Source organism: Manis pentadactyla, chromosome 3 (assembly GCF_030020395.1).
Source record: "Manis pentadactyla isolate mManPen7 chromosome 3, mManPen7.hap1, whole genome shotgun sequence".
Classification (NCBI taxonomy): domain Eukaryota; kingdom Metazoa; phylum Chordata; class Mammalia; order Pholidota; family Manidae; genus Manis; species Manis pentadactyla.
This window is the reverse complement of record NC_080021.1, coordinates 163,501,500-163,525,114: the sequence shown is the minus strand read 5'-3', so window position 1 is coordinate 163,525,114 and position 23,615 is coordinate 163,501,500. Positions and strand designations below refer to the sequence as shown.

Below are 23,615 nucleotides of genomic sequence, written 5' to 3'. Positions count from 1 at the left end.
TTTAACGATAAGGAAAAGTCTAGTGAAAGTCACCATCTCCATTCTAACATGTTATGGCTGATTAAGTTATTAAGCCAGCATGTTCAGTTTTCTGATGTAAGGTAAATGGGAGTAGATTACATTTTGGATATCTTTTTGCATGTGTAAAAAACAGCAACTAATAATAAATTATTGTATGAAACACAATTAAGTTTTCATCCATTTATTCAACAAACGTTTTCGGAGTGACTCTTATGTGCCAGGCATTGTGCTAGTGGCTAGATAAAATAATTTAAAAAGTTAAGTTTCCTCTGTTTAGGACAAGTGTTCTAGAAGAGATACACCAGGAAAGCAACAAATTCAGGGCAGGGTTATGATATAGGAATGAAATATATGTACCTTCAGTGTGTGTCCCTTGTGTTACTAAGCCCAGGAGAGTGATGGAAAGGGGGATGGTACACACTGAGCTCTGAAGGATTTAGGGACTTAGCCAGGAGAAGAAGCCAGAAAGGAGTAGTCACAGAACAAGGAACAGAATGTGAAACACACACAAGTGAAAGAGTATACAGCATATTCAGAGAATAGCAAATTGTCTTTTCCGCGGCAGAAGGGTGAGATGGGTGAAGGTTGTAAGATGAGACTGCTGCACAAGACAGAAACTACTTCACACAAGGCCAAAACCAAAAAGTTTATGTGTTGTTTTAGGTGATGGGAAACTCTTCTGGGATGTTAGTGGGAGAAGGACATACACAGAATTCACTCTTGGAAGAATAACCCTATGATAGAATTGAGAATGAATCGATAAATATAAAAATCTCATAAACACAGGGAGATTAATTGGAAAATTCTGGCTTCCAGATGCTGCATGAATTCCCTTCCCATCCACCACTCTTCTTCCCAAAAGAAAGTTTAAATAAAGAACCATAGATACTAGAAAATGAGTGACTCCTTAGATTGAAATTCTAATTGTTTCATCATACAATGAAAAAAACAAGTCAAGCAGGTTAAACAGCTCACCTAAAGCCAGAGAGTTTCTGACAAAACTGGAATTTAGGACCCTGTTCTCCTCTATCTCAAAAAACACGGATTAAATTTCACAAGTAACCAGCACTTCAGCTTTGCAGAAATATTTTAACTAAAGTATTAATGGTGATGTGTCTGTGTTAGGGGTACCATAAAACAAGTGACCTTCACAGACAAAAGTCTCCATGGTTAAAATTAAAAAGACAAAGGAAAATGAGATCTGATTGTTAATATAATTAGTTGATGATCCAGTGGGGTAACATCCATAAATGCCATTTATTGACTGATGATAATGGAGCATTCAAAACTCCAAACCGGTGCTCGAGTCCCGCTCTCAGAAATAATGAGGGACCTGCTTCCTCCATCCTGCTCCTTGCAAGGTGCTCGATGCCACATTCTGCATAATGATGTGCAAACCCAACGAAATGGTTGCTCCCCATTAATTCCACTGTGTTCTTTTCTGTTGCTATAGGTTCTGAGTTTTGAAAATTGGGCATTTATAAAGTGCTATCACAAATAAGACAGGAAAAGCATATTCTGATTAACCTCTCTTGAGAATTGCCAGATTCACAATACGTTCACAAAACTCGAACAAAAGAAATACGCCAAGGGTATCACACACTGTAGTGCTTGGCATTTACATAGAATCCTTCTTTTTTTAAATATTTTTTAATAATCCTCTCAAGGCTTCTAGCAGAGTATCTACATCACATTTAAAAGTGTAATTTGACCTCCAGGTTGCTACTGGCTCCTTCACACTGAAGATTTCAGTGCCTGATAAATAGAGCTAGTTGTTCATATATAGAGGGAGCACTTTACAGGTACATATATTTATTCAGGTGGGTGATGTTAACAGGCTGTTAAACTTCATAATACTCACTATGAGATGATTCAGACAATTATCACTCCCAGGGAGGATCAATGATTTGTGTGCTCAAGAATACAGGTTGATAAGTGCCAAAATTTGTGCCTAACTCCTAAGACCCTTACCCCAAGTCATCACTCATCACATTAGCTACTGTGCTGAAAGGAATTGGTACATTTGTTAATACACTAGTGTTTAAGCAGTGAACTAACTTTTAAAGAGGAACAGTTTCCTGAAATGTATATATGCATCAATATTGTCTCAGCCCTAAAGAATCTAAATTTAGGAAATTTGAATTTTAGATAAAAAGACCTCTTGGGAGGTGAAATGAAAGTCAATCTTCAGTTATTTCAGGGATCACTGCAGGCCATAGAGCACACATTCAAGGTTACTAGCTATGGGGTGCACTGTGCCCTGGTACCCCTGATGTCCATAGTATTGCCAGCACAAATCTTCAGAGCACCGTGGCTGGGGAAAAGCAGGCCTTAAGCATAGATGGAGTAGTTGCCTATTTACCTGGGTAGGTTCAACCCATTTCTAATATTTGCAGAATAGGTAGAAAATTAGCACATTGCTTCTTTGGAATAAAGTATTGATCATGTTTGTAAAGGAGATACAGGTCATGGTAGAAAAAAAATTAGTAAATATAGAAGAGTACATAAAAAATCACCACTCAGATAACCATCAAGAACATTTTCATATATTTTCCTCCATGATTTTCTCTGTGCATAGTATACCAAAAGGGCTCTACACAAATCTGCTTGTAGTTTATAGAAGGGTTTGGGTTGTGGATGATTCAGGCACCCTGGTTACAGTCTTGCTTCAGCAGGATGAATTGGTGTTCATGACCATGTGCCATTTTACAAGGCTTTCTTCATTACTGAAAATACGTTTTTGCTAAGCTCTCACCTGGCAATCATGGTACAATAAGGTTTCTACTGTTCCATTAAGACAGTGTACACACCTTATAACAAGAGGATCAAATAAAATATAGAATATTTCTTACTCTTTATGTCTTATGTCATGAGATGTTTTGTGATACCTCTGTTAGGGTATAAAGGAAGATTACATCTTGATCCTCTAAGTGAGAGGCCAGTTATAACTGGATGTCATTACTGTCGATTAGATTGGACATAGAAAGAGAGACAGATCACTTCAAGAATTAAAGCAGTTACCAAGTTGTATTCACAGATTATAACTGTGGAAAACCTTTCTCCCTGCCTCTCCTGAGAGGATGGAGAAGTCTTCTGAAACTTGCAACTTTTGTCCGCTTCCTATAATTCTGAATGTTTTACTAACTTGCAACTTTTGTCCGCTTCCTATAATTCTGAATGTTTTACTAATTTATAAAAGGGGAATCTTTATTTGGAAGGTCAGGAGAGGAGTTGGACGGAGTAAAGGGAATTGCTGATGTCAGGGGGTTAATTTAGTTTTACACAATGGAATCCTATTGTAACCTGATCTGTTGAGCTGAAATTGTACAATTCAGTTTATATTCTCATCCGATTAAATTGTCTTTGAAAACACAGTTACAGGTAAAAGCCCAATATTTCCTTATCTGTGGGGACAATTCAGTTTCTCTAGTATAAGACTTTTAGCTTGTCTCCTCTTTGGGGGAGAGGAACCACTATAAATAGTAGTGAAATGGATTATGAGAGTACGTAAATGTTTATCAGCATCTGTTTATAGGTCCTTTTGAGAGATTCCAAGAAAAGAAATAACTGGGTGAAAGGAAGAAAATATTTTTAAGACTGATGCATGCTGGCGAATTGCTTTCCAGTTTATACTACCACTAACAATGAGTAAAGATGGCAGTTTCATCACACCTGCTCATTACTATCAAACCAAAACATAAAAGGCTCACTTTATTTAAAAATATATTACTTACTTTTTGCAGACAAATACCCTCAAATACAGCTACAGGCCAAGCCATTCTCAGTTATTAAAATCTTTGTGATAGGCTCTTTCTTTAGGTCAAGAGAAGAGCACTTCGAGAGTACCTTTGGAGAAGCACGAAAGGGAAACTCTATGATAGACAACCACTTTAACTCTAGGGACATCAAGTGTTGGTCATCAAGAAGCCCATGCAAGGAAAAGGTAAATCTTAAATGGCAAGTAGGAGGACATTGAAGATAAAACTTACCTCTGCCACATGTTTGCAGAGAGCTTCACACGTACTTTGGAAGTTACTAATTGTATTAATTGTCTTGGGCTGCCATAACAGAGAGCCACAGAATGGGAGTTTACACAACAGATTTTTTTTCCCCTTATAATTCTGGAGGCTAGATGTCCAAGATCAAGGTGTCTGCTGGGTTAGTTTCTTCTGAAAGCCTTTCTCCTGGGCTTGTAGATAGCTATCTCCTGGAGTCTTCAAATGGTCTGTCCTCTATGTTTCTGTGTCCTTGTCTATTCTCATAAAAACACCAGTCACAATGGATTAGAGCTTACCCTGATGACCTCATTTTCACCTAATCACCCTTCTTAAAGACATTCTCTCCCAGTACAGTCACATTCAGAGATAATAGGGGCTAAGATTTCAACATAAGAATTTGGAAGGGACACAGTTCAGTCCATAATACCAATGCATTCAAATTTCTGGTTTCTCCTTAAAATATAATACAGTGTGTATTATATGTGATGCTTGTCCATTTATTCACTATTATTATGCCATCATTACCATCTTTTACTAGGGTAAAGTATGTTGCATACCATGATCTTTCTGAATTTGAATCTTTATGTTCACAAGCACATCTGGTTTGATAGCAAGCAGATACAAAGAAATTATATTTAGTCATAGCTGTATTTGATTTCTTAAGTTCAGTTTCCATGCTGTATATAGCATCCTTCATTGGAGTACAATGTATCTATTAAACTTGCTCCTAAAATTGGGTCATACATATTAGTAGTGAAATAAAAATTTCCTCCTAGATAGGTTGAAAAGAAAGTCATTTTAAGGACTTAACATTTAAATAAGGTGATGTGGAGTAACACTGCCACTATCCTTTTGATCTTCTGACACTTTTGACAGGGAAAAATGAAGTAGCCTGGAGAAAGTCTTCCATGGTAAGCTCTATGGCTTAGGCTTACAAACTTGACATGCATGACACGGTTAGTTCCATTTCACTTAGGAAATGGATACATGCAATTTTGGCCATAAATGACATAGTTATTCTATATTTCATAGCATGAATAAGGCATAGGAAAATAAAAATGCATAAGTATAGTTTCTAAATATATTCGTTAACAGCTATGTACTTGGTACCTTTAAAGAAATGTAGATAAGGAATGATATAAAAGATTGACTTTGCATTTATTTGAAAAATACAAATATATTGTACAGTTAAGTTTATTGGCTATTAATAGTTAATAAGGAATGGAAGAAATAACAAAATCTTGACCAACTTTAAAGCATTCAGATTGGGCTTAAGGGACATAAATCATTGTGATGCTCATTTAATTTATTTTAGATTAAAATAGTGGTTCTGCTTTGGTGAAGTAATTATTGACTTGTATCTACTTTCTTAAGAACATCTCTTATGTTCAAAACATAGGAAGGAGCAACATGATAGTAATGAGTATTTTCAAATGAGCAAAATGACAATAGGGCAAAATTACTATTTGTTTATACTAAACAGCAACCATTATTTATTTTTCAAGGGTTAGTTTTAGTTCAAATCACTGTACACATTGTACCTTTATGTAAACGTTCAATAGAAATGTACCTTAACTTTGGTTAAAGTAGTTGTTATTTTGATGTAAATTAAAAATAAAATAGTAAACCACCTTTCCTTGAAAATGATTTTAGTTGTTATCTATTAATTATGATACATTATCAATTCTAATAACGATAAGGCAAGTAACCTGTCTATTAATCTAAAACTAAACTATTTCAAATAGATAATGTCTAGTTTTGAGTTTTGTGTTCTTTGAAGAATAAAACTAAAATCAGATAGTTCACTATAATATTTTTCTGACATTGAAAAATCATTTGAGAGAAGCAGTGGGAATACCATTATGTATAGGATTCAGATCAGTGTAGTATAAAACTCTTGGTGACTAGTATCTGACCAACCTGGGTTTAATATGTGGTTTAATATTAGATGGGCATAAGAGCTTCTCTTGCAGACTTCAGTGACATGTCAGTGAGGTTTCCGTTAACGACTCTTCACAACACAAAACCCAAAAACCACATACTCACACACACAACCACTTTTATTTTGATTTCTCTGATGATTCTTTCAAAAATAAAGTTTGTCATCTATACTTAACATTGCCTAATCGGTGCATAATTATAATGTGAAAATATAATTATGTTAAAATAGAAGAAATGCCAATTAAGGTTTTCACACTGAGAGGTGAATTTTAGACTGGAAATACCAGGAAAATATATTTAAAATATTCAAATTGTCTAATAATTTTGAACAACTTTTTAGTTTTCAAATGTTTTATAATTTTCAACAGCTATATGTTTATTGGCCAATTTTTATATCCTAAGAAGGGTTCTAAGCAATTTATTTGTGTTCTTGTAATTTTTACAACAACTTCATTGCAAGTGAAAAACTGAGAGTTACAGGAGATACGTAGATTGGCTAAAGTCCAGGTTGGCAAGTATTCTGTCCAAGGTTCAAACCCCAGAGTGTCAAATTGTAGTTTTGGCTATAAAATAAGATGGCCTAAATTTGAATATGTATTTTTAAGCACTGAAATCCTATCATAAGCATCTTATGTGGACCCTTCAAACAAGTGTGTATGTGTGTGCACACGCTTCTGCATGTCTGCTTTGACTGAATAATGGCTGAGGGAGCATTAAAGGGGACCCAAAAGTAAGGTTTCCTCACATTGCCCAGGAAGTCCTGAGGCATTCCCATATAACAGTGAAAACCCCCTTAGCTCATATTTTGAGTGCATTTTACTTGATTATCCACCCAGGTGACTTACAGAGTTAAAATTCTTTGGCTTGGTAAACTTTAAATATGGAAGAAAAAATATTTTTATTTCTACTTTGTTGTTGTCATTTATCATTCACGCTAAACTTGAATTCCAATATACTGGTAGAGATCACACAGGAAGGCTATTTCTTTTGATTTTTCTCAACATTTGGAAATTTCAAGCATATAGGATGCCAAAAAATAGGAACAAAGTGAGTGGTTCTTTCATTCTACATTTAATTGAAGTTCTTGTAATTAGTATTAACACATTTTCAGTTAGAGTTCTTACGTTTAGATGTGTGCTTTTATGTGGGTGTCCATTTGAGCATATTTGGAAATGCAGTACCACACCTAATAGAATAATAAAAAAGAAAGAAATGATGGAATATTGAGATTTAGTGCAGCAATATGTGATTCTGTTTCCTCTTTTGATGTTTAAAGTACTCAAGTTCATTTGAACATATTTATTATCTGCACATACATTCTAGTTTTACTGCCTGAAAGTTTGAAACATTATTACTGTGAAAATGCTTCTGTTAACTTTAATTGATGTTACACTACCACTTTTTGATGAACAAATATAGGGTTTTCATTATCCTAAAACCTATTTAACCTGATTCTTCATCATCTTGTTTTGAACATGATAATTCATTTAACATTTTGAAAAGTGATGTCTGAAATTTTGCCTTAAATTGACTATTGTGTGTCATGTATTGAATCTACCTGTATATTTCTTCTAGGAAAAAAAAGTTTCATTTGAGACAAAGGAATAAAGCTCCTTTGGAGATTCAAATTGAGAACTGTATCAATATTTATAGCCTATCTTTTTTTCCTTAATGAACTTCAGCAAAAAAGGCAAAGATAGAATATCTTTTTAAAGTTGATAGATATCCATTATCAGCAGTGATAGAAGTTTAAACCATATTCTTGTTTTGGTTTTATGTATTGGCATTTTTCAATCTGTTTATTATATGAAGTGTATTAATAAGCATATATATTTTTTACAATAGGTTCCTATCCTGAGACCACAGCAGGATGTGCCTTGGACAAAGGTATGCACATTTAAAATATGTTTCAAATTTTCTCTATGAGTAAAGCATTAAAATGTTCTAATAATTATATTACCATCACATTCTTAGATATATGAAATTATAGTACATATTCTTGTTTATGATATATACTCTTTCATGTAGCAATACATGATACTAGTGAGAAAAAAATCAATTAAAAACCTGATTATCAAATATGTGTCATTGCCTGGCACAGAAAGCCTTGATCCATACAACCTATAGTCAAAGAACTGTTATCATTTATGTCCTGGAAATAAAATGATGGAACTATTCTAAAGTTGATGGGAGGTATTTAATATAGTATTTAATGACACTAATGATTAATTTATTGAAATAGGATATATATGAGTTAAATTATCAGTCAAGAACTACCTAAGACTGTCACAGTTTGGGGGAACCAAATAGTTAATTTAATTTAAAATTGCATGTCAATAGGAACTCTATACTGTACTATAAGAAAAGAGGGAAAGCACATGGCTAATAGAGGATGCCTGTGATTTCAAAATGGAATGCTATTGTAAAAAAAAAAGGAGAAATTGTAGGTAAAGAATATTATAAAGATCATGAATTGTAATGACCCTGAATTCTGAGGGAACTGAAAAGAAAACATATATGATGAATACGAAGTACATAGTGCGAATTCTATGAGTAAAGACAAAAGGAATTAAGATTCTTAGGGACTGTAATGGAGAATGACAAGAAGCGATCAATTGAATCTCATGTGGAGGAGGTACTCAAACAAGTCCTTCTCTGTGGAGAACGGAGCCAAGAAAACAAAATTGCTTAAACTTGCACATAGGAATTTAAGTGAGTTCTAGGATAAGGTATTGAGAGAGGGTTTGATGTTATTATTCTGGAGATGTTTAAATACTGAATGGATTTTCAAATGTCTTTTTAGTTTCTCTAAAGCTTCTCTAGACCATTTACCCTATTCAGGGTCCTTCCAATCCCACACAGAAATTGGTGAGGCATTTCCCTTTTTTTAAAATCTTCTGCATGATGAAGTAATTTTATATTGAAAGGAAGGTTGGATGTTAGATTGTAGTTTTAAGTATAATGTGGACATATATGTTATTGTTAGTAATAATTGATATATTTTCTACTTTATGCAAAAGTTATTTGGGCAAATAGATTTATATGCACACCTTTATATTTAATTTTAGCTCACAACGTACTGCATACTGTGTGTGTTCTGCCGTGTTACTTTTGTATGAAAAAATAAACTCTCATCATATCCATATGCATAATGGATTTTTAGAAATTGGGTAATTTTCAGAGATTTTAAAATTGAAACACACTCTGAGCATTCTTTTTCTTGACCCTATTTTTCATATATATTTTTTCCTCTTAGTCATTTTTAGTTCCTATTCAGAGACTGATGTAGCTTTAGAATATCCGACTTTAGGATACCCAAGGACAGTATGCCAGCCAACGTGCTCTGCCAGACAGGGAATGAATGACTCCAGGCACAAATCTCTGTCATGTCAAAGCTTTGGCATGACATTTGTCAGGAAACTAAATCAAACATAGCACAATGCAAACAGTCACGGTTTCCCATAGCTGTGCAGCCTTAACCTCTAGCCTGCTGTTGGTCATTACTACTCTTTCCACCTGATACTCCAGGCCACGACATTTCTAGTAATAAATGGAAAACTAGGGCATTTCCTAAGCATTCTCATACAATAAAGAGGTGGAAGAATCATAGCTTTGAAATGGGACCTTCCTAGTTTTGAAGTGTGACTCTGTCACCTACTAGCTGTGGAGTCCTGGGCAGGTTGCCTCAGATAAAAAATGATTTCCTAATAATTATCATATGGATTGGATGGGTATTAAAATGACATAATTATCCTAAAGTATCTCTTATACTTGTTACCTAATAGAACATTAATAAATGTTATTTTGCTCCTTCCCGTTTCTATATAAGGGGTTGGGTTTTGTGTTAAACTTACTAATCATCTCGATCATTCTGCGCATAGAAGAGGAATGACTCTAATACACATTTTAAAATTTTAGACATGTAAGCATGTGAAAAAAATACTTCATCTTTGGGTGGGCACTGTTTTATTGGCAAAGGAAGAGTTATTGCAAACTTCATGATTTTTTTATGTTCAATTCTTTTTTCTTAAAGAGTTGCATCTGATACAGAATCTTTCTGTTGCACAACAGTGTTGGAATATCTTTGATTTAATTTTAGCTTTTGTTAGTTTGCTAAGGATGAAAAACCACACTGTAAAATGTGGATGGCTTAGAAAAATCATACCTGCATAGCACACCCAAAATATCTTACTTCATTCGTTCTGTTCAACTTGTTGAGAAATTACTATGTGTTATATACTGTAGGTGCTCTGGGTTCAAAAAAAGATATTCTGTTCTCTGCCTTCTAGGGAAATTATAATATTAGAAGGGAGGAGACATGCAAACATATTTTAAAATGCTATGGTAACGACATAAGGAGAAGTGCCAATGAAGGGCCCATATAGAAAAGTCATTTTAATCACTCTGGCTTCCTGCAGAGATTGATACTCCCAGTATCTTGAATGGTGATGGTGAACTGGTCAGATATCAGTGAGATATAGAGACATGAGGTGGGCAGATGTCAGGAATAAAGGCAGGGACATTAGTTAGGAGCCTATTATCTGAACTAAAACAGTGATGGTAGTAATAAAGGGATAGATTTGAAATTGGGAAGTGAAATCCTCCCACTTTGGGAAGTTATAAATCTAAGATATGCTGAGAAGGTTATTTTCACAGGAGTAAGATGTATGTGTAACTGTCTTTATTATAGTGTTCATTATAACATAATAGTAGGAAATAAATTAACTATTAATAGGGAAACTGACAAATTATGACATTTAGGATAAGATATTTTACAGTTTCTAGAATTCAGATTTTGAAGTTTATTTACAGGGTTTATGTTCTTAGAAAAATAGGTCAAACTGTAAAATCATATTATAGGACTACACCTCTTTCATAACAATACTTTTATACATATGTAAAATACAGAAACACACAGAAATACTCAGTTACATATAATGTGCTTTCGTTAGGGTTTAGGGTTCAAGAATACATAGGAACAGACCAGAGAGGAACACCTCTAGCATCAGCACTGATGATCTCTAGACAGTAGGTATATGTGTGATTTTTATTTTTTCTCAAAACTTTGATATGTGTTTTACATTTTATACAGTGAACTTGGTGAATACACTCTAATGTAGCTTACCTGAGCCCTGTCTCCTGACTTTTATACGTTGGTGTAATCCCCTCTCATTGAGTGTGAGCAGAACTTCTGACTTGCTTCACAACAACAGAACATGGAGAAAGTGACAAGCTGTCGCTCCTGTGATTATGTTCCTTTTATGGCAAAGGTGTGAAATGGCACCCCACGAATGCATTACATTATGTATGACTATGTTTTGTTAGAAAACTGGCTCTTATTCTCCTGCTGGCCTTGAAAGAGGTAAGCTGTCATCGTATGAGAGGGTCTTTGGAGAATGCCACATAGGAAACTGTGGCAGCCTCTAGGAGCTCAGGGGCCTTTCTCACTGGCAGCCAGTGAGAAATCAAGTACCCTAGTCCTACAGCCCTAAGGAAATAAATTCTGCCAACAACCTGCGTATGCTTGTATGAAATAATAAAACATATATGTTTTTTTATGTCCCTAGTTCTGGGCCCAGAGCTCCTGAAACTCTTGTAATTTCCTAAAAGCACTAGAAGCACCTTTTGGTCTTTGACCCCAGTACCTAGCACAGGGCTCCTAAATCCCTCGGAGCTTTGAGATAGAATCATTTTTGTCCTAATGAAGCTGCTCTTGCTGTTCTCCTGCACAGTGTATTTCTTGGTGTACTTCAGGGGCAGGGGCCACCACAGAAAGACCAGCCATGATGAGAAGCTTGGACCCCTCAGCCCTTCCCCTGTCCTTAGGGAAGGGAGAGGGGCTGGCGAGGGAGTTAATGAATGATCATGCCTACATGGTGAAGTCTCCGTAAAAATTCCAAAAATACAGGATTAAGAAAACTTTCAGGCTGGTGAACACGTCCACATGCTAGGGACGTGGCACAGCCTAACTCCTCCGGGACAGAGTCGGCTTGGCTCATGCCCTTCTAGACTCTGTCTTATATATCTCTTTATCTTTCCTTTCATTCATATTCTTTAATATACTTTGTAATAGCCCAGTAATTAGTAAATAAACTGTTTTTCTGACTTTTGTGAGCCACTATAGCAAGTGAATCAGACCGGACGAGAGGGTCATGGGAACCTCTCTGATTGGTTAGAAGCACAGGTAATAACCTGGACTTATCACGGGCAACTGAAGTGAGGGTGGGCTGGGGTGTGGCAGCCTCAGGGCGCTGAGCCCCTAACCTGAGGGCTTGGTGCGAACTCTGGTAATATTGAGGCATTACTCTCTTGTGTGTGTCCTTCTGCTTAACAGTTAGTGTCAGAGTTGGGTTAAATGAGGACATAAAGGGCAGTTGCTGTCACCATAAGTTTGGGTCTTAGAAGAAGAGCTTCTGTGGTCTCATGCTCGCTCTCTCTCTTTCTCCTTTAGCACACGTACACAGAGAAGTCAGTGTGAACACACAAGAGAGTAGTTGCCTGCAAGCCAAGAGAGCTGCCTCAGAATGGCACCTACCTTCCCTGTCTGTGTCCCTGCTAACTTTTGGTGTTGTCACTATACTTTAGCCTTTCTGATATGCATGTAGTTTGAATATTTTGGTTTGAATTTTCATTTCTCTGATGGGTAATGATTTTCAATATCTTTTCATGTGCTTATGTGACATGTATATATCTTCAATGAAATGTCTGTGTAGTTTGCCTATTTCATAATTGGATTATTTATTTTCAAACTGCTAGGCTTTGAGAGCTCTCAAAATGAGTATGTGTATGAATAGTGTATTGAATATATATGTAGGAAAGCTGAGTGGAGATGGTGGAGATGAAGTGGTATTATCTGGAAGTTCAGACAGGTTAACAGTCAGTAAGCAGTTGTACACATAAGTCTGAAGCCCTGGGGAAAGATCAAGGATAGAAACACAGATTATAGGATATCTTGGTTAAGAAGATCTCGGAGCAGATCTTGGAGGACAGTAACTTCAAGCTCTGTGTTTCCCTGAAGCAGAATGGTCCCTTACTCTTAAAACTTTGACTACATGTTATTAAGTAAATGCTCTTCAGTTCCTTGGACTTGAAACTTTACATAAACTCTCTGGTTTTCTCATTTATTATAGACCTTCAATATCAGTAGTATTTGAGTAGTTTCAATAAGATACATGAATTTTTTCCAGTGGGAAAACTAAATTTATGTTTTGAAGTGTGGCATAGACATAGGGAGACAGGAAAGGCTTGGGTAGACTACAATCTAGAATTTAGATTACCCACAGAAAGAGTATAAATATTTTATAATGAGGTCTTTCTCAGGACACTATAAGAAAGTTCAGTTCTGAGGGCAAATCCATTATCTGGGAAATTTGGTGATATGCCATGGCAGCCCAATAAAGCAGGCAATACTGGGAGTTTGACATTAGCAAAACTTCCATCACCAGATAGGAGGAGAAAAGGAAGCAGTATCTGAAAGTCTAAAAGGACTAGAGCATGTTTGTCAATAAAGGGAATCCAGTGGCAGAGTAACAGTTCATCCTTCAACAGAGACGTTAGCTGTTAGAAGACACCTGACTCATTTTCTGGTCTTCGTACTGTAGGTTTCTGGTACTGGTACAAACTAAAACTCCACCCAAATGGAAGAGGTGTCCTTGCTATACTAGCACTAACGCGTTAGCTGCTGAATTGTGGAGGCTCTTGGAGGAGAGGCTGAGGCTGCAAGGTCAATGGGGAAGGGGTGGTTTAAGTCAGTGCTTACTTACCAACTGTATGTAAGTGTTAGGAAGGAGACTGGTTCAGTGACGCAAGGAAGTCAGAGTGAAACCAGTCAAAAAAGCAGACAAGCAAATTCATTAAGCTGTATAATAGAGTGGGCCTGATCTAGCATCAGAAGGCCCTGAATATTCCAGAAAATTTCCATTCAATGGGGTCTGCAGGGAGGTTTTAGGAGGGGTATTGCTATGCAAATGTGTGGATTGACAGGCTGGCAATGATGTAAGCTAATTTTAACTGCACAAGCTTTTTTCCAGACTTCTCTCTGCCCACCAAGGGGGGTTAACCCGCAATGCAGGTTTATTTTAATGACTTTATAATGAGGACAGTTCACTTCAGGACGTCCAGGAGCATACCCAGTTGGATTCTAGCTTGTGGAATGTCTCTGTGGTTTTACTCCTCCTGCTAGGGATTTCCTTATTGGTGGAAGCTATCTGTAGTCTCCACTCTCGAGTCTCAACTTCTCTGTGGTCACCCGGACCTCTCTTCCGGCTTATCTCTGGCTTCCTGCCCAACATAAGCACTTTAATATTTTAATAACCAATGCAGCCAATACCAGTACAGCCTGACTGAATATGAGCCTAGATATGCCTCTAACTAAAGGGTCTTAGTGAAGCTGGCTTGGAATAGAATGACTAAGCAAAAGGAGCAAGGGATCTCCTAACTCAAAGACAGAAACTGGGGGCGTGTATTTTTGAAAATTATTTTACTATGGAGATCATAAAAAGTGGCTTGATTAAAGAGTCTGGAGTGATGAAGGTATAAATCACATGGTTTTTTGTTTTGTGTTTTCATAAGCACAACCTTCCATGCTCTGACAGACTCCCTTACCTGTCAGGTAGTGTCTTGTTAGCTTAATTGCATTTGGGGATCCCACAGCTTTCTAGTCACTGTGTTATCCATATTTCTTACTTTTCTTGTTAAGAATTAGTTTTGATTATTTTAAAGTTTTAATCTCATATTTGATTCAGAGATCTTCCCTTTTCCGGGACACAGGTTAGACCTGACACTGTAGTCGTTCTGATTATGTTGGGGGTTGTGCATGGTGGGGGTGAGTGGTAGTGAAGGAAAAGGGGGAGGGGTCCGGAGTGCCATGCTTTCACTTTCTCACATTCCATCTTCCCTCCCTATTATTTGTGTGAGTTGTTGGGGGTATGGGGGGGGGATCACAGCATTCCCACATGTAACCATATACCTCTCCTTGGCAAGAGACTGTTTTTTGTCAGTTGTCACTGCTGATCTATCTTTGGCCCTCAGTGCTTTCTGCAAAACTGGAACCCACTTGCTCCCAAACTGTGCTTTTGTGGCTACTTCAGAACACTTCTTCAGAACTACTCCTGTATAGGTGCCTAGTTGACCAGACCTGGTTAAGATTGGGACCCTTTTTACCTTTTCTCAACCCCTCATCAGCCTCCATCATACGTGGCCTCATCACAGACTTCACATTTGAGAAGACACGTGGCTCTCTGTTGCACTCAGTAAGAAATGCCTTAAACTAAGTAGTAAACATTAACTAAAATACAAGGAAGTCAATTGAGCAATTGGGTAGAAGTAAGAGAGCCTCCATTGAAGGACGTATGTTTTCTTATAAGGAAGGAAGTGGTGTTGTTTTCTTTCAGTAGGAAAAATTAAGCCTGGTGTGATATAGATTTCTTTTCTTTTCTTTCTGTGGATGCAATTTTTCTTCAGATGAGTGCTGCATATTTCAAATACAGCTTAAGCATATTAAGCTTTTTTCAATATACTCAGTCAGAATTATTTGGGGACTTTTCACCAGCAGAAACACAATGGGGACTATCCAAATGTAAGCATTATTACATTGGTAATAATTATAACCTAAAGATCAGCGATTGTAAGGTGTTATTAAGAGCATCCAGGAAATGGCTTCACATGGGCTACAGACTGTGTAAGTTGGGAAGTAAAGCCAAAATAACGATGACAGGTTTGCAGAAAACAAGGGATCATAATTCTTTGTTATGATGACTGGGATGGTCAAGAGTGTATACATATTTTTGGAAGTGTAGGTTAACATCTGTGTCCCATGTACTTGTTATGAAAATTCTGCAAGTTCGGAATATCTATATTTAGATGGGGAAATTGAGCCATAAATTGCATAAATAAATAAATATGCGACAAGCAAACTATTCTGACTGATTCTAAATCCTCGTTCTTTATATGAAATTTTAGTGGCTAATATGGAAAAATTGAATAGGGGGATTGGGCTATAAGCTGGTTTTGATTAAAGAAGAAATAATTATTTTGTAGTAAATCTTTGCTCTGAATTTCCAGCTGTTTTAACTTTTGCTGAAATTGTCCCTTTCATGCTGAGAAAAATGACTGAACAACAAAATCCCCCACAAAATTTATATAAAACATCTATTCATTTTAAAAGTCATAAAGTTAGTGTTTTCAGTTGCTTATGAAGACTTACCTAACCCCTGAAGCTGCTGTGCTAAAAATCACAGGATGTTGACTCTACAATCCCATACATATTTTGTATTTTATTATAGGACTTAGTTTCATGTGCACATAGCAGGCTACCATTTGCATGAAACTTAACTAAGAAGTAAATATTAAGTGTTTTCAGATAGAATATAAAATATGTAATTGCTTAGTTTCCATTGCACTTTTGCTTTCTACTGTGAATAAGTGCTAAGGAAATGATTATAAAGGGAATTCCAGTAAACTGCTCTATCTTTATTATGTTGCCTAAATTCTTCTGAAGTTGTGCTGACATACTAAGTAGGCCATTGAAGTGAAAATAATTCTGTAATAAACACTCTTTTCATATCTTTGAAGAAAACAGTGATTCCATAAAGGTAGTCTATGGAACACATTCTTGTAGAAACATTCCAGGTAAAGTGAGTTCCATGGAAAAACTGATTTGAGAAACACTACTTAGCCCACCCCTAGATATCTCTTCACCCTATGGGAGATTTAGCATGTTTATTAGCATGATAGACATTGAACATTTGTGCAATAAAATACTGTTAATGTTCAAACTAGAAAAACTTGGAGCCAGTATAGCCACATGGTAAACAGATTTTGTAATGGTTAAGAGTGTGGTCCCTGAAGTCAGACTGGGTTTGATTCCCTGCTCTACTACATGTCTAAATTGTGATAAAGTTCACATAATCTTAAATTAATCATTTAAGGTAAGCAACTCCATAGCATTTAGTACATTAGCAGTAAATTCACAATGGCTTTTTCTTACTCTTCCTATAAAGACAGGAATGGCTTTCACATTATACAGTGGTTGTAAGAATTCATAAAATAATCTATACAGTGCCCTTAGAACATTGTAAATATGTTGAATTTATTTGGTCCTCTTTAGCATCCAAGGGAACAAGTGTTCAAGTAAGCACACTTTAATAAATGCTGATAGATGTCAACAGAACAGGAAAGATGGAGGGAAGATATGGACCTTGGATTACTTAGATGCTAATGAATCTCACATGACACTCTGGTGCTCCAGAAAATGGACAGTTAATACCCATGTTTATCTCTGTCTTTCTGTACAATGGTATGGCTAATATGGTTTACATATAGCAGTTAGGGAAGACAGGTATGGAAGGAAGGAAGGATAGAAGGAAATCCCAGGAATCCATGATCTTATAAAAAGAGGCATGTTCTCCCCACTTTAATTCAGCATAGTTCTGGAGGTTCTAGCCCTAGCAATCAGACAACACAAAGAAACAAAAGGCATCCAGATTGGCAAGGAAGAAGTTAAACTGTCCCTGTTTGCAGATAACATGGTATTGTACATAAAAAACCCTAAAGAATCCACTCCAAAACTACTAGATCTAATATCTGAATTCAGCAAAGTTTTAGGATACAAAATTAGTACACAAAATTCAGTTGCATTCCTATACACTAATGATGAACTAGCAGAAAGCAAACTCAGGAAAACAATTCCATTCACAATTGTATCAAAAAGAATAAAATACCTAAGAATAAACCTAACCAAGGAAGTAAAAGACCTATACCCTGAAAACTAAGAGACACTCATGAGAGAAATTAAAAAAGACATCAATAAATGGAAATATATCCTGTGCTTATGCATAGGAAGAATTAATATTGTCAAAATGGTCATCCAGCCTAAAGCTATCTACAGATTCAATGCAATCTCTTTCAAAATACCAACAGCATTCTTCAACGAACTAGGGCAAATAGTTCTAAAATTCATATGGAACCACTAAAGTCCCCGAATAGGCAAAGCAATCCTAAGAAGGAAGAAAACTGGGGGGATTATGCTCGCCGACTTCAAGCTTTACTACAAAGCCGCAGTAATGAAGACAATTTGGTACTGGAACAAAACAGACCCATAGACCAATAGAACAGACTAGAGAGCCCAGATATAAACCCAAACATATAGCATCAATTAATATACAATAAAGGAGTCACAGACATACAATGGGGAAATAACAGCCTCTCTTCAACAGCTGGTGTTGGCAAAAATGGACAGCTACATGCAAGAGAATGAAACTGGATTATTGTCTAACTCCATGTACAAAAGTAAACTCAAAATGGATCAAAGACATGAATGTAAATGATGAAACCATAAATAAAACTCTTAGAAGACTACATAGGCAAAAATCTCTTAAATATAAATATGAGCAATTTTTCCTGAATGCGTCTCCTTGGGCAAGGGAAAAAAAATGAACAAATGGGACAACATCATGCTAAAAATCTTATGTATAGCAAAGGACACCATCAGAAGAACAAAAAGGCATCCTACAATATGGGAGAATATATTTGTAAATGACATATCCAACAAGGGGTTAACATCCAAAATACATAAAGAATTCACATGCCTCAACAACCAAAAAGAAAATAACCCAATTAAAAAATGGGCAGATGATATGAAGAGACAATTCTCCAAAGAATAATTTCTGATGGCCAACAGGCACATGAAAAGATGTTCCACATCGCTAATTATCAGAGAAATGCAAATTAAAACCACAGTGAGATATCAGCTTACACCAGTTAGGATGGCCAACATCCAAAAGACAAATAACAACAAATGCTGGTGAGGATGTGGAGAAAGGGGACCCCTCCTACACTGCTGGTGGGAATGTGAACTAGTTCAACCATTGTAGCAAGCAATATGGAGGTTCCTCAAAAGCTAAAAACAGAAATACCATTTGACCCAGGAATTCCACTCCTAGGAATTTACCCAAAGAATACAAGTTCTTAGATTCAAAAAGACATACGCACCCCTATGTTTATTGCAGCACTACTTACAATACCCAAGATATGGAAGCAACCTAAGTGTCCATCAGTAGATGAATGGATAAAGAAGAGGTGGTACATATATACAATGGAATACTATTCAGCCATTAGAAAGAAACAAATCCTACCATTTGCAAGAGCGTGGTTGGAGCTGGAGGATATTATGCTCAGTGAAATAAGTCAGGCAGATAAAGACAAGTACCAAATGATTTATCTCACTTGTGGAGTATAACAACAAATCAAAACTGAAGGAACAAAACAGCAGCAGATTCACAAACTCCAAGAAGGGACTAGTGGTTACCAAAGGGGAGTGGTGAGGCAGGGTGGGTGGGGAGAGAGGGAGGGAGAAGGGTTTGTGGGGTAACATGATTAGTACCCATGGTGTGGAGGTATCATGGGGAAGACAGTGTAACACAGAGAAGACAAGTAGTGACTCTGTGGCATCTTAATACGCTGATGGACAGTGACTGCAATGGTGTATGGGGAGGACTCAGTATGGGTGAATGTAGTAATGACATTGTTTTTCATGTGAAACCTTCATAAGAGTATATATTAATATATACTTAATAAAATTAATAATAAAAAATAAAAGGAATATTAAAGTTTTTTCAGGGGAAATACGTTTTTCAAAACATGGATAAAGGAGATGAAACTGATGATAGCGTATCTAACATAGGTCTAATTATTTTCCAGTTGAAACAGGTATTTATGAGATATTTTAAAGTGTCATTGACATACAAAATCCACATGTAAAAGTACAATATAAAATTATATATCAGCATGTATTTATGTAAATATATGTAAATTTAATTATAGATATAATTTTATAGATGGGATAATATTCTACACTATGTATATAGCTCTAAAATAATTTTTATCAAAATGGAAGCAGTAATTGCCATGCTCTTTCAGAACTTCAAGTGGTTTTCATTTGCCTCTGTAGTCTTTTCTGCAATTCCTGAGATAGTCTACAGGACTATGTACATTCTTACTAAGAGGAACAAAACAATAAAGCTGAATCCATTTAATAATAGATATTAAAACCATATCTTGGTTGATATTTTACTTGTCCTGATAGTTGCTGCTAGGACAAACCCTTAAAGCAATATCAAAGTGATTGTGAACCCTAAGCTGGTCTGCTTGCTTTTGGGAGCCCACGGAAGAAAGGATAAAGGGATTTGTGGAGCCCTCCTTTCCCGCAGTAAATACAAATTACCCTTGAACCCAGGTAACTTACATCAAACTGGAGCCATCAGTTCCTTCTTCCTCTTTTTAGTTCAATTACCCAAAGTTTCCCAAAATCTTTTTCCCCTTAAAACATGATTATACTATTAATTTCAAATTCCTTTACAAATTTTACAAAGACAGTCTATTCAGTGATTTTTAAAGGGAATGGAGAGTTTATCACCCTTTGCTTCACAGGGAAGTTCAATTTCCTGCTCATGACGTGCAGTCTGTACTTTCTTCACTTGCCTCCTGAACCGCAGGATGTAAGCTTCCGTAGTGGTCCTCAGACCTGAGTGTTTCTATAGGAATCATCTGAAAACCTTCTTCAACATGCAGATTGTTGGATATCATCCCAAAGTTTATTTTTCTTTGGAATGAGGTCTGGGAATCTGCAGATTTTACTATTCCAGATTATAATGAGGCATGATATTCTTTGATTATACTTTGAGAAACACCAGAAGCTTTATAAACCTGTTTATAGCCATTTAATCATTTTTTATACCTGTGATTTATAAAAAAAAATAAAGTTCTTTCAGTCACTTTTCTTCTAAAAACATCAGTAATTCTTTTTAGCTCCTCTCCTTGAAAATGTGCTTGCTTATTCAGGTAGGATATCACGTGGACCACTCCCAAATGTCAAATGGGGAAGCAATTGAGCAATCTACTTTTCTTGCTTGGATGTAGTTGGAAGAATCAAATCTTTCAACTATATTTTGTGATTAGGTTAATGTGATTAAATGAAAGTAGTCTTGTTTGAAATAAATTATTTAGCACATAGTATGCAATAACAATACAATGATATTTAATTTACATAATATATATTGCTTAGGTTTTTTTTTTTCCTTCTTCTTTAAAATCTCTCAGTTGTGCTTACACATTTTCCCCCAAACATCCCTGAGAAGCAGTTCAGGACTGCTGTTATTTATCACCATTTGCAGAGAGATTGAATCACGGAGCTGTTAAGTTGCAGAGGGTCATAGAGTTAGTAACTAAGTCAGAACAAACACTTTGTCTCCTGGCTGCCTGATCACTAATTTTTTCAACAAATCCTGTTGCATATATCTCTTCTAGTAAGAGTTTACAAGTCATTCAGTATTGTCAGAGGTTTTTTATTATGGGGCATATGAGAATTTGTACCCTCTGATAGGTTGAAAACTGCAAGTGGGGAGTCGTATTACCTTTCAAAATGACCTTTTCATCCCTTGAGTGTCCTTGTCACTATTCCTACTTCATAGAACACTTATTCCATTCATTCATTCATCCATTCAATCAAGCTACCAGTATTTACTGAGTAAACTTAATGTATCTACCACTCTGCTAGTAAACAGTACATAATGTCTGTCCTCAGTTTATGTGGGTTGATAAAGAAACAGACACACAGACAAATGGTATCATATAATAACTGCTAGATTGAAGCTAGGAGTTAGGTGTCAGTTGGCTTTAGTGGAAGAAATCATGAGTTCATTTCAGGGAATCAGGGAAGTAACCTCAGAATTTAGGAATTTTGAGCTAGATTCTGAAGGAAGGACAATCATTTACACGGATTCAAGGTGCAGATAGGGACACTGACAGGGGAAGACAGAGGAATACTCTAAACGTAATGTACTTTTATCCCATCCAAAATGTAAGTGGGGATCTCTAGAGTAAAACTTAGAGGCCCAATAAATACATTTATACCTTTAGGAGGGCTTTGGGACCTTCATTTTTGGAACCTTGGCATCCTCCAAGGAGGTCAATGTGGGATCATCCCCAGCTGAGTAACATTTAACACTATGAGCTCACCCCATTAAAGCCATTATCATTCTGGCAGCTATGTTGATATAGAAAACCAGGTCTTTCTTCATTGTAAAATATATGCAAGCAAATGAAAAGAGAGCTAGTGTTTTATATGGTAAAACTAAACAAAGGAAAAACTCACTTTTTAGGCTGCCCTTCTGTGCTTCAGCCTGAAGGGTATTTTTGCAAGTAAGAAGCCCTCAAAATATAATGGAAACACTGACAGACACTTAACTATAGCAGCTCTGGTGGGTACAGCCATAATTCACTTCAGAATACAAATTGATATGTTGTCCAGAGGGGTCCCTGCACTGGTGTTATTGAGTATCTTGAAAAGTTCTAGTTCTGGGCTATGAAGCTGCAAAATGAAACAGAATGATTCTCTCAGAATAGATTCTGAACTGGGCCCCTCAATTGCAGTAGTGATATCCTTAGGGCAGGCAACATGGAAATGTCCTATAAAGACTGAAATAAATAGTAATAAACCAATGTGAAAAAAGCAAACAATGAAACAAAGTTTGTTGTAATAAAAGTCTAACATGCCTTCTCACAAGGTCTACTTAAAAGCTGAGTACACCAGAGGTGAAGGAGGCCAGCTGGCTTTAATTTAAGTGGGGTTAGTTGTCAAGCAGGTTATGAGAACACTGTATTTGCAAGATCATGTGGTGGGCCAAAGTTCAGCCATCCCAGTGATCTTCATGGCCAAAGTGTCCAACATTTTTTATAATATAATGCAAATGACTTCAATCTGAGGTAGTCACATTTCCAAATACCATTTAGGGCTTTAATGACTTGTCCTAGAAAGGTCCTGCTAGGACAAATTTAATGGATCTTCAAAACAATGTAAAAAAATTTTTTTCTGAATATATTATACAGCTGGTAATTTCAGTGTAAAAGTAATTGCCCACTGTCCCCACTACTGCTCCCTTCCCCAAATGTATTTTTGAAGTTGCTTTATTGAAAATGTTACAATGTCACTTTCTTCTCTGTGGACCTGAGTCCTCCCAACCTTGGTTGTAATATTCCGTGTGCAGAGGGTGGGGCTCTGACAATTACAAAAGCTCCACGGAATTCAGAAAATAAGTCACAGAATCCTGAATGTACACTCACCTTTCAACAGAAAATGAGGAGCCAAGGATTCGAGTGTCAGCTTTCCCAGTGTAAACTGTATAACCTTGAGTTCATTTTAACCTCTCTGGGCCTCGATTTGCTCATCTCCAAAGTGAAGGTCACAGACTACCTCTTTATGCCCTTTAATGTTGTTCCATGGCACCATTTAAGCCTGCTAATGAATTACTTAAATATTGAAGCCCACATTAAGCCTTATGGAAAAGCATAACTGGCAAGATTTTCCTCTCAATTACTTGTGCTAATAAGGGCCAAAATGGCATGGATACTTGAAATTCACAGATAATCCCCAAACTTCAATTTCACTAAGTGTTCCAACCTCCTCTTCTGCCAAACCATTTACAGGGGATTCAAACAATTAGCGCACACTGTTCTGAGATTTATCTTCTTTATTAGTCATACTTTCCTTTTTACCTTACCACTAGGTTATATTTATATCTAAATTTCCAAAAATAGAAGTGAGAAGTACATCAAGTGAAGTCATTGCATAATCTTCCAGTTGGTTGTGTTTCAAAATAT

General features: G+C 36.3%; 1 protein-coding gene across 22 annotated transcripts in view; it reads left to right on the top strand.

Annotated features, from left to right (window-relative positions):
- The window catches only part of PTPRD (protein tyrosine phosphatase receptor type D), a 1,529,902-nt gene that overhangs the window by 130,672 nt on the left and 1,375,615 nt on the right, over positions 1-23,615 (top strand). For all 22 annotated transcript variants that reach the window (XM_057498672.1, XM_057498671.1, XM_057498666.1 and 19 more), the window contains exon 2: positions 7,806-7,847. The gene's annotated coding sequence lies outside the window, so the exon portion shown is untranslated. The remainder of the gene's footprint in view (positions 1-7,805; positions 7,848-23,615) is intronic.